At 44.6% G+C, this 9,643-nt stretch overlaps 1 long non-coding RNA gene across 1 annotated transcript; it reads left to right on the forward strand.

Annotated features, from left to right (window-relative positions):
• The first annotated feature begins 1,608 nt into the window (after window positions 1-1,608).
• Window positions 1,609-7,673, forward strand: LOC141994337 (uncharacterized). Its single transcript, XR_012641101.1, has 2 exons — window positions 1,609-2,117; window positions 4,896-7,673. It is a non-coding gene; the product is annotated as an uncharacterized LOC141994337 (long non-coding RNA).
• The last annotated feature ends 1,970 nt before the right edge of the window (window positions 7,674-9,643 follow it).

Raw genomic sequence — 9,643 nt, forward strand, 5'->3', positions numbered from 1 at the left:
AGCAGATCGATGTATTAGAGATACAGCAGATTCTAAGTACCTGAGGGAGACTCTGCCGCTGATTTGCTCCTGGGAACTGTTAGAAGTGGAGAGTAAAGTCTCCAAGGGTGAAACTGGTGTCCAGCGTTTCATGGCAGAGTTTCAGGATCTGGAGCCTGTGTTCTGCAGAAACCAGGACCCATCAGGCATGCCTTTCCTCCGAATTAATTATCTTGCAAACAGTTTGAGGATGTAGAAAGCTATACAATAAGCGCTGAGCAGCAGCACTGGTTCAGTCAGCACAGTTCTGAAGACCAAGGTTCTGGTGAAAATACTCCTGTAGGGGCAGGGAGCTTTCCTCCAACAGCTCGTCGTTTTACCAATGATTTTTGATCTGTAGATCTCTTTTCAAAATGTCATTTGCATTTTCAAACAGCCCTGGGCTCATTAAATGCAAACAAACTAGGGTAGAACAACATTGCAGGGCTGTAAGAAACTGACCAGAGCAAGATCATTCAGGTGTAATACTATCCCTCCCTCTTTATATACGCCCGTTGTCACCAGCCATCAGAGCAGCTAAAAGCAGTATAGGCAACATGCTGGCACAACAAGGTGAGTAAACGATTGGAGAAGTAGCCTTAAGGATAACTGCAGTAATTAGCCCTAACATCTTATTTTGATACATGGCACTGGTCTTTCTCCAGTAACAAAGTTTTAAGGCCCTGATTCAGCAAACTGCTTTAGGCACATGCATGCTTTTACCCGGTAAACGGCACAGATTATACCTATTCAGGGAGTTACCACCCCAGAGACACTCTTCTTTCAGTTTTGTGATCATGCAACCAGCCCCAGGATCTGGGCAGAAGGTACAGCCTAAGCCAAGCAGCTGTTCCATCAGGCATCCAGCGATCTCCCAGAGTTACAGATGCATTGCAGCCTCTGAAACCAGACACAAACAGACCCTTTCAAGTTAACGAGGCTCCAGTCCCCAGTGGATTAATCAGGGCCACCAAAGGCACGTTTTCCATCTGTTGTCATTTGGAGTTTAAGATTAGAGTCTCCACGGAAAGGTTTTGTGGTTGTGAGCTGCCAACAACTCTGTTTGTGGGATCTGCTCTTATGGAAATGCATTTGATCAAGGGAAAAATGGGCTTGCAGTTCTTCTGGTTGTTACATGCTCCTTTCTGCTGGTTGCTGCACCGGAGTAGCTGGTGATGGTGGAGTACTAGCTAAACCTGGTTCCCAATTCCATTTCTGGACAGGACAATTAGGCCTGGTCTACACTACGAGCTTATGTTGGCTTTAGCAGCATTAAATCCGAATTAACCCTGCACCCGTCCACACAATTAAGCCATTTTTTCGAAAAAAAGGGCTCTTAAAACCAATTTCTGTACTCTTCCCCAAGGAGGGGATTAGCGCTGAAATTGACATCGCCATTTTGAATTAGGGTTAGTGTGGACACAATTCGAAGGTATTGGCCTCCGGGAGCTATCCCACAGTGCACCATTGTGACCGCTCTGGACAGCACTCTGAACTCGGATGCACTGGCCAGGTGTACAGGAAAAGCCCCGGGAACTTTTGAATCTCATTTCCTGTTTGGCCAGGCGAGCTCATCAGCACAGGTGACCATGCAGTCCCAGAATCGAAAAAGAGCTCTAGCAGGGACCGAACGGGAGGTACGGGATCTGATCGCTGTATGGGGAGAGGAATCCGTGCTATCAGAACTCCGTTCCAAAAGACGAAATGCCAAAACATTTCAAAAAATCTCAGAGGCCATGAGGGACAGAGGCTACATCAGGGACGCAACACAGTGCCGTGTGAAACTTAAGGAGCTCAGACAAGCATACCAGAAAACCAAAGAATCAAACAGACGCTCCGGGACAGAGCCCCAGACATGCTGCTTCTACGCTGAGCTGCATGCAATTCTAGGGGGGGCCGCCACCACTACCCCACCCCTGTCCGTGGAGTCCGAGGATGGGATACTCTCTGCCATGGCTGAGGATTTTGCAGATGGGGAAGATGAGGAGGACGAGCTTGGGGAGAGCACACAGCACACGGTTTTCCCCGACAGCCAGGATCTTTTTATCACCCTGACTGAAATACCCTCCCACCCAATGAAGCCGGAGAAGGGACCTCTGGTGAGTTTACCTTTTAAAATATAATACATGTTATAAAAACAAGCGTTTTTTAATGATTAAGTAGCCCTGAGGACTTGGGATGCATTCATGGCCAGGACTGCTACTGGAAAAGTCTGCTAACGTGTCTGGGCATGGAGCGGAAATCCTCCAGGGACATCTCCATGAAGCTCTCCTGGAGGTATTCTAAAAGCCTTTGCAGAAAGTTTCTGGGGAGAGCAGCCCTATTCCGTCCTCCATGGTAGGACACTTTACCACGCCATGCTAGTAGCAAGTAATCTGGTATCATTGCATGACAAAGCCTGGCAGCGTATGGTCCTGGTGTTTGCTGGCATTCAAGCAACATCCGTTATCTCTCTGTGTTATCTTCAGGAGAGTGATATCATTCATGGTAACCTGGTTGAAATAGGGGAATTTGATTAAGGGGACATTCAGAGGTGGCCGTTCCTACTGGGCTGTTTGCCTGTGGCTGAAAATAAATCCTCCCTGCAGTTAGCCACACAGTGGGAGGTTTCAGAATAACAGCCGTGTTAGTCTGTATTCGCAAAAAGAACAGGAGGACTTGTGGCACCTTAGAGACTAACCAATTTATTTGAGCATAAGCTTTTGTGAGCTACAGCTCACTTCATCGGATGCATACTGTGGAAAGTGTAGAGGATCTTTTTATATACACACAAAACAGTGGGAGGGTGGGCCATTGGCGCTGAGCTGTTCGCGTTTGGCTAGCAGGGATCTTCCCTGATACCAGCCAGGCCGTGGGGGGAAGGGAAAAGCGATCATCCCAGAGAATTGGATGGGGGGAGGGGGTTAGTTGGGTTTCTGCTGCTGCACGTTAACAGGAAAACTGCAGCAGTAAATGGCCAACTCAACGGGCTTTGCTTGGTATGGGAGAGGAGGTCGCTGCTGTTATGAAGGTTGCAGAAGCCGAAAGACTATGGCTTACCATGGCCACCTGCAAGCCAAGTTCTGTTGCCCAGCCCTGCATGTGTGATCTCTTGTTGGATCATATTAAAGGAGTTCTGTATTAAAATCACAAATGAGTTTGATTCCCCATAGTTTAAATTCCAGGGTATTACTAATTAAGAGGTCTCTTGGTTTTTGGTACTGTTTCTCTCCCTCTGTGTGTGAAACTTGCAAGCTGCTAATTGTGTTAGTACATTCTAAGACAGTCTGTTCTCAAAGCAATTCTTTGTAACAACAACTACTCACAGAGAGAGAGAGAGACTCAAAGCAATACTCTGTAACAATAGGATTCTTTCTGTATTCACAATAAATGTGGCATTTTGCCTTTTCCCCTTTAATAAGATCCTGCTGGCTTTTATTTTATTGGTATAACATTTTGGTGGAGAATTGCAAAAGGGGGAATACTGGTAAAAAAAAACCTGTTATTGTAAATATTGGTGTGCACATCGCCAGCTCTATTGAGCTAGGCATTTCTATTAGGTTAACCAGACCTGCTGGCCTCCGGGAAGGTAGTAGGGAAAAACAGGTTAACCAGACCTGCTGGCCTCCGGGAAGGTAGCAGGGGAAAGTGTATAAATTAAGCTAAGGTTACTAAAAATGATCAGGTTTAACCAGACGTGCTGGCCTCCAAGTTAACTCTGCAGAGGCTGGAGGGAATTAAGCAGCTAAACTTTGTGAAAATGTTAAAAAGGAAAAGTGTTAGAGAAAGGACATTCTTGGTTTCTTTGCAGCCATTCTGAAGGAAAAATGGGCCCTTTTCCAAAGGAATGTCTGTAAATTAGCCAGGCAAAAATAAACTATCTGATTAAAATCATTTGACTGGACAATTTAGTCAAATTTGCGAAAAGAACATAAGGGGGTTCTATTGGAACTTAACTGCCTCAAATGTATAAAGGGAATGTAAGATGTAAAAAACAGAGCAGTGTGGAAGGGATGCTAAGGAAAAGAAAATGTGTATGTATCTGTCTGTGTGTGTGTAAATAAGTAAAGTTCTAAGGACCAATTGGTTTTGTTTTTGTTTTAAATAATGCCACTGAAAATCCATTCAAAGTTGCAAAACTGACGGACCTTTTTGCTAGGCACAGGTAATGAGTGTTGTTTGGCTTTGGGATTTGGCATTTAACCCTTAAAAGGTAACTCCGTGCTTTACAAAATTTAAAATGTTTTTAAGTTGTGGCTGCAGCAGCGCAGTCAAAATCAGGAGAAAGAAAAAAAATTCTGGATTCTTTTTGTTTGTTTTTGTAACAAAGTAGCAGATGAGAACTGTAGTAAAAACATAAATAAGAAATTAAAAAAGACAGTGCCCCTCTGAAGCAACAGCAGGGGTGAGGTGCACAAAACAAAAAGAAGCAATGTTAGAAACTGCATCCGATGAAGTGAGGTGTAGCTCACAAAAGCTTATGCTCAAAGAAATTGGTTAGTCTCTAAGGTGCCACTCGTACTCCTTTCCTCTTTGTTAGAAACACTGAGTCTTAAAATGGCTCTGAGTAATCAGACTGTCACTTTGATAAAGGTACATGAAAACTCTGTAAGCAAAAAAATAGAAATAGTTACACCTTATGTAAACATGGATCTGGATCATGTTATAGAAGTTAAACTATGGAAGGAAATGTGCATTTGCCCCAGAACATGTGCAGGGTATATTGTAGAAGGGGCAAAAGAAATGCAAACATACCATGCTACTTAATTAAAATGATATTCGGGCTCCAAAGGGAGCCACGATAGGTTGGGTTTTCTTTCTCAGATTGCTGTGTGTTTTGGAAGCAGAAGTTAAAAGTCATCAAAACTCTGGTGAAAGTTGATTGTGTCCCTTTTAAGATCCAGTCTCTGAGCTGCTGAGGGCTTTAAATCCAAAAGCAGGAAGAGTCTGTGAAAATGCAAATGACCTAAATGATAAAGGAAGGAAAGAAGTAGCAGCACAAAGGAGCTGCAGATAAAGGACACACCTGGTAAGCAAACAAACTGTCTAAATAAAAGGCATGGGATCACAAGAGAATTTTAATAAATTTAATGATAATAAGTACCCCTGTAACACTGTATAGTGTGTATGGTTTTTGGAAAAATCCTTTAAGGTCATATGGTAATGATGCTTCTCAGCTATTACCTGTAAATAAACTTAAAGCTTAACGCAGCAGGAAAAACGTTATAAACTTGGTCTGCTGTATAAGAAGGAAAACTGAGGTACCCCACCTCATGGATTTAATGACTAAACAGTGGGATAATTTCCCCCATAACCCTTAAAAGATAGAAGCCATTGAAACCTGGCCTGCCTATAGAACAAAAACAGGAAAATATAGGAGTAATTCCTCTGTTTTGCCTGCAATCAGCAAGGGTATTTGTAAAAGAAATATTTTAAGCAATAATCTGCCACCCCAAATGGGGAAGAAACATGTTCTTTTGTCTTTCAGAAAATCAGGAAAAGCTGATGCCAGCTGAAGAGCAACCCAATACCATGAATCTACTGTCACAAGAGAAATTCTGTTTTGTGTTCTATGTCTTGTCGCTAGCACTGTTGTGAGTTTAAAAAAATAAAAAATAATAATAAAAAAATACTGCAGGTAATTAAAAATAAATGAAGCTCTCTGTCCCAGCTACAGGACAGCCTGATACAAAAACAAGTACATGCCAATGTAGACTTGGTCCAAATTGGTCTGGGTAATCTAAAAGCCCGATGGAATCTTTGGAAATGGCTTAATACTACCACATGGCTTATGCATAAGAAAAAATTTAGAAATAGGAAACTACGCAGCCATAGCTATGGGATGCACTGAAATGCAAATACTTGCCCTAGCTACTTTGGAACACGAAATGTTCTGGGTCATATTGGGAAATATTAAGGGTTTGATGCATTTGTTAAATCAAAGAAAGAGATCATTGTTTGACACTTATCAATATGAATGGATGCAATACGTTTCCAGTATTGTAAAACCAGACTTGTTAATGGGAGAAATGGTTGTCAAAATTGCACACCAACAGTCCCGGGAGGCAAAGGTATTGAAGGTTAGCCCACTCCCCATATTACACATGGGATCCTTCTGGCTACCCTGGACCTCGAGCCAGAGGGCTGGGGAGGGAGGGAAGCTATTGTACCGAATGGACTCCTCAAAAGTGGGTGTGCCTCGCCTTGCCTGTTGCCCCAGAACCTTGTAGTAAAGATACATCACAAGGATCATGTATGTGGCATGAATTGGAATCACAAACTCAAATTGCCTCACAGTACTTTCTTTTGAATAGGCTACATAGAAAGTGACACTGATGATTATAAATCTTAGTGTCAAAAGGGGGATTATGCTGGATCATATTAAAGAAGTTCTGTATTAAAATCACAAATGAGTTTGATTCCCCATAATTTAAGTTCCAGGGTATTACTAATTAAGAGGTCTCTTGGTTTTTGGTACTGTTTCTCTCCCTCTATGTGTGAAACTTGCAAGCTGCTAATTGTGTTAGTACATTCTAAGACAGAGTCTCTTCTCAAAGCAATTCTTTGTAACAACAACTACTCACACACAGAGAGAGACTCAAAGCAATACTCTGTAACAATAGAAACAGCACCCAGAGACTCCCCGCCCTTTTGTTGTATTCATCTCGCTTTGTTAACCATTGTGATTAAAATAGAGATAGAGGATGTATGTAGATGGATGCTTGGTGTGGATAATAACTGAATGATCAGGGAGGTGCCAGCCTAAGAATCCAGTGTCCATCAGCTGAAGAAGACGTCAAGTGGAAATAACCAGAGGATCCCCACAGAGGGCAGACTGGAATCCAGCCAACACCCTCAAGAATGGGAGAACCAAAGAACAAGATAACATCTGGCAGCACAGAGCCGTCAGGAATGTGCCATCTGCTGATTGATTCAGCAACAGCATGATGAAGCAATTCCCATAGACTGGCCTAGGAAGAAATTCCTATAAAAATGGACTCTAGAAAGTGAAAACTTTGGGGTCTGATTCTGCAAACCAACTTCCAGGAGCATCAGATGTGCATCTGATGAGGCCCTGCTCACTCCTCATGTCCAGGCCACCTGGCCAGTGGCTTGGCATGAGCAACTCTAAGGCTGGTAACTATGATAACAACCTTGCAGAACCTGTGTGTGTATGTGTATGAATGAATGTGTGAATAAATATGAAATTGAATGGAATGTTATAGCTATAACTAACTGCTTACTATGATTCTTTCTGTATTCACAGTAAATGTGGCATTTTGCCTTTTCCCCTTTAATAAGATCCTGCTGGTTTTTATTTTATTGGTATAACACTCCAACACCAAAGCCGCAGGCACTCAATATAAGATGCAAAATGCAACCTTGTACCAACATGACATGTGCTATGTAATGTGAATAGTGTTGTTCACCGTGAAAGAGTATAGCCATTGTTCTGTAAAATGTATCTTTTTAAATACTTCACTCCCTTTTTTCCCTCCAGCAGCTGCAAATGTTTCAGCCTCTGGGATGGAGGAGGGAGGCTTATCTCAGATAAGGTGGCGAAAAAAACGCACGCGCGATGACATGTTCTCTGAGCTCATGCAGTCGTCCAGCACTGACAGAGCTGTGTGGAGGGACACAATAGCAGAGTACATGGAAGTGGCCGATGAACGTGAGGAGGAAGATCAGAGGAGGCATGAGGAAATGCTGGGGATACTGCGGGATCAAACAGATATGCTCTGGCATCTCGTGGAGGTTCATGAACGGCAGCAGGATCACAGACTGCCGCTGCAGCCCCTGCTTAACCGCCCTCCCTCCTCCCCAAGTTCCATAGCCTCCTCACCCAGACGCCCAAGAACGTGGGGCGCGGGAGGCTCCGGCCACCCAACCACTCCACCCCAGTGGACAGCCCAAGCAACAGAAGGCTGGCATTTAACAAGTTTTGAAATGGCCTTTTCCTTCCCTCCTACCCTCCTCCCACACCCCACCTGGGCTACTTGTGAGTTATCTCTCTATTTTTATAATCAATTAATAAAGAATACATGTTTTTTAAACTATATTAACTTTATTTCCTTTGCAAGCAAGCTGTGCTCGAAGGCGGGAGGGCGGGTGGCTTACAGGGAATTAGAGTCAACCAAGGGGGCGGGTTTTCATCAAGGAGAAACAAACAGAAGTGTCACACAGTACCCTGGCCAGTCATGAAACTGGTTTTCAAAGCTTCTCTGATGTGCACCGCTTCCTGCTGTGCTCTTCTAACCGCCCTGATATCTGGCTGCGCATATTCAGTGGCCAGGCGATTTGCATCAACCTCCCATGTCTCCATCTTACTCTCACAGAGATTGTGGAGCACACAACAAGCAGCAATAACAATGGGAATATTGGTTTCGCTGAGGTCTGAACGAGTCAGTAAACTGCGCCAGCAACCCTTTAAATGTCCAAATGCACACTCTACCACCATTCTTCACTTGCTCAGCCTATAGTTGAACAGCTCCTGACTGCTGTCCAGGGTGCCTGTGTACGGCTTCATGAGCCAGGGCATAAAGGGGTAGGCTGGGTCCCCAAGGATAACTATTGGCATTTCAACATCCCCAACAGTTATTTTATGGTCTGGGAAGTAAATCCCTTCCTGCAGCCGTTTAAACAGACCAGAGTTCCTGAAAATGCGAGCGTCATGAACCTTTCCCGGCCATCCCACATTGATGCTGGTGAAACGTCCCTTGTGATCCACCAGTGCTTGCAGCACCACTGAAAAGTACCCCTTACGGTTTATGTACTGGCTGCCTTGGTGGTCCGGTCCCAAGATAAGGATATGCGTTCCATCTATAGCCCCACCACAGTTAGAGAATCCCATTGCAGCAAAGCCATCTGGTATGACCTGCACATTTTCCAGAGTCACTACCTTTGACAGGAGCAGCTCAGTGATTGCATTGGCTACTTGCATCACAGCAGCCCCCCACAGTAGATTTGCCCACTCCAAATTGATTCCCGACTGACTGGTAGCTGTCTGGCATTGCAAACTTCCACAGGGCTATTGCCACTCGCTTGTGAACTGTGAGGGCTGGTATATCTTGGTATTCTTGCACTTCAGGGCAGGGGAAAGCAAGTCTCAAAGTTCCATGAAAGTGCCCTTATGCATGTGAAAGTTTCGGAGCCACTGGGAATCATCCCAGACCCGCAACACTATGCGATCCCACCACTCTGTGCTTGTTTCCCGGGCGCAGAATCGGCGTTCCATGGCATGAGCCTGCCCCATTAACACCATGATCTCCAAATCGTGGGGGAACACGGTTTTAAAGAAAAGCGTGTTCATGTCCTCATCACCACGCTGCCGTCGCCTCCTCGCCTGGTTTTTCAGGTGCTGGTTCTGCATACCCTGCACGATAATGCGCGAGGTGTTTACAATGGTCATAACCGCTGTGGTGAGCTGAACGGGCTCCATGCTTGCTGTGCTATGGCGTCTGCTCCTGCTCAGGCAATCCAAGGAAAAGGGCACGAAACAATTGTTTGCCATTGCTCTGGCGGAGGGAGGGGCAACTGACAACATGGCTTACAGGGTTGGCTTACAGGGAATTAAAATCAACAAAGGGGGCGGCTTTGCGAGAAACAGAATGGCCCCCTCAAGGATAGAACTCAAAACCGGGTTTAG

The sequence above is a fragment of the Natator depressus genome, chromosome 10, assembly GCF_965152275.1.
Source record: "Natator depressus isolate rNatDep1 chromosome 10, rNatDep2.hap1, whole genome shotgun sequence".
NCBI classification, from domain to species: Eukaryota; Metazoa; Chordata; order Testudines; family Cheloniidae; genus Natator; species Natator depressus.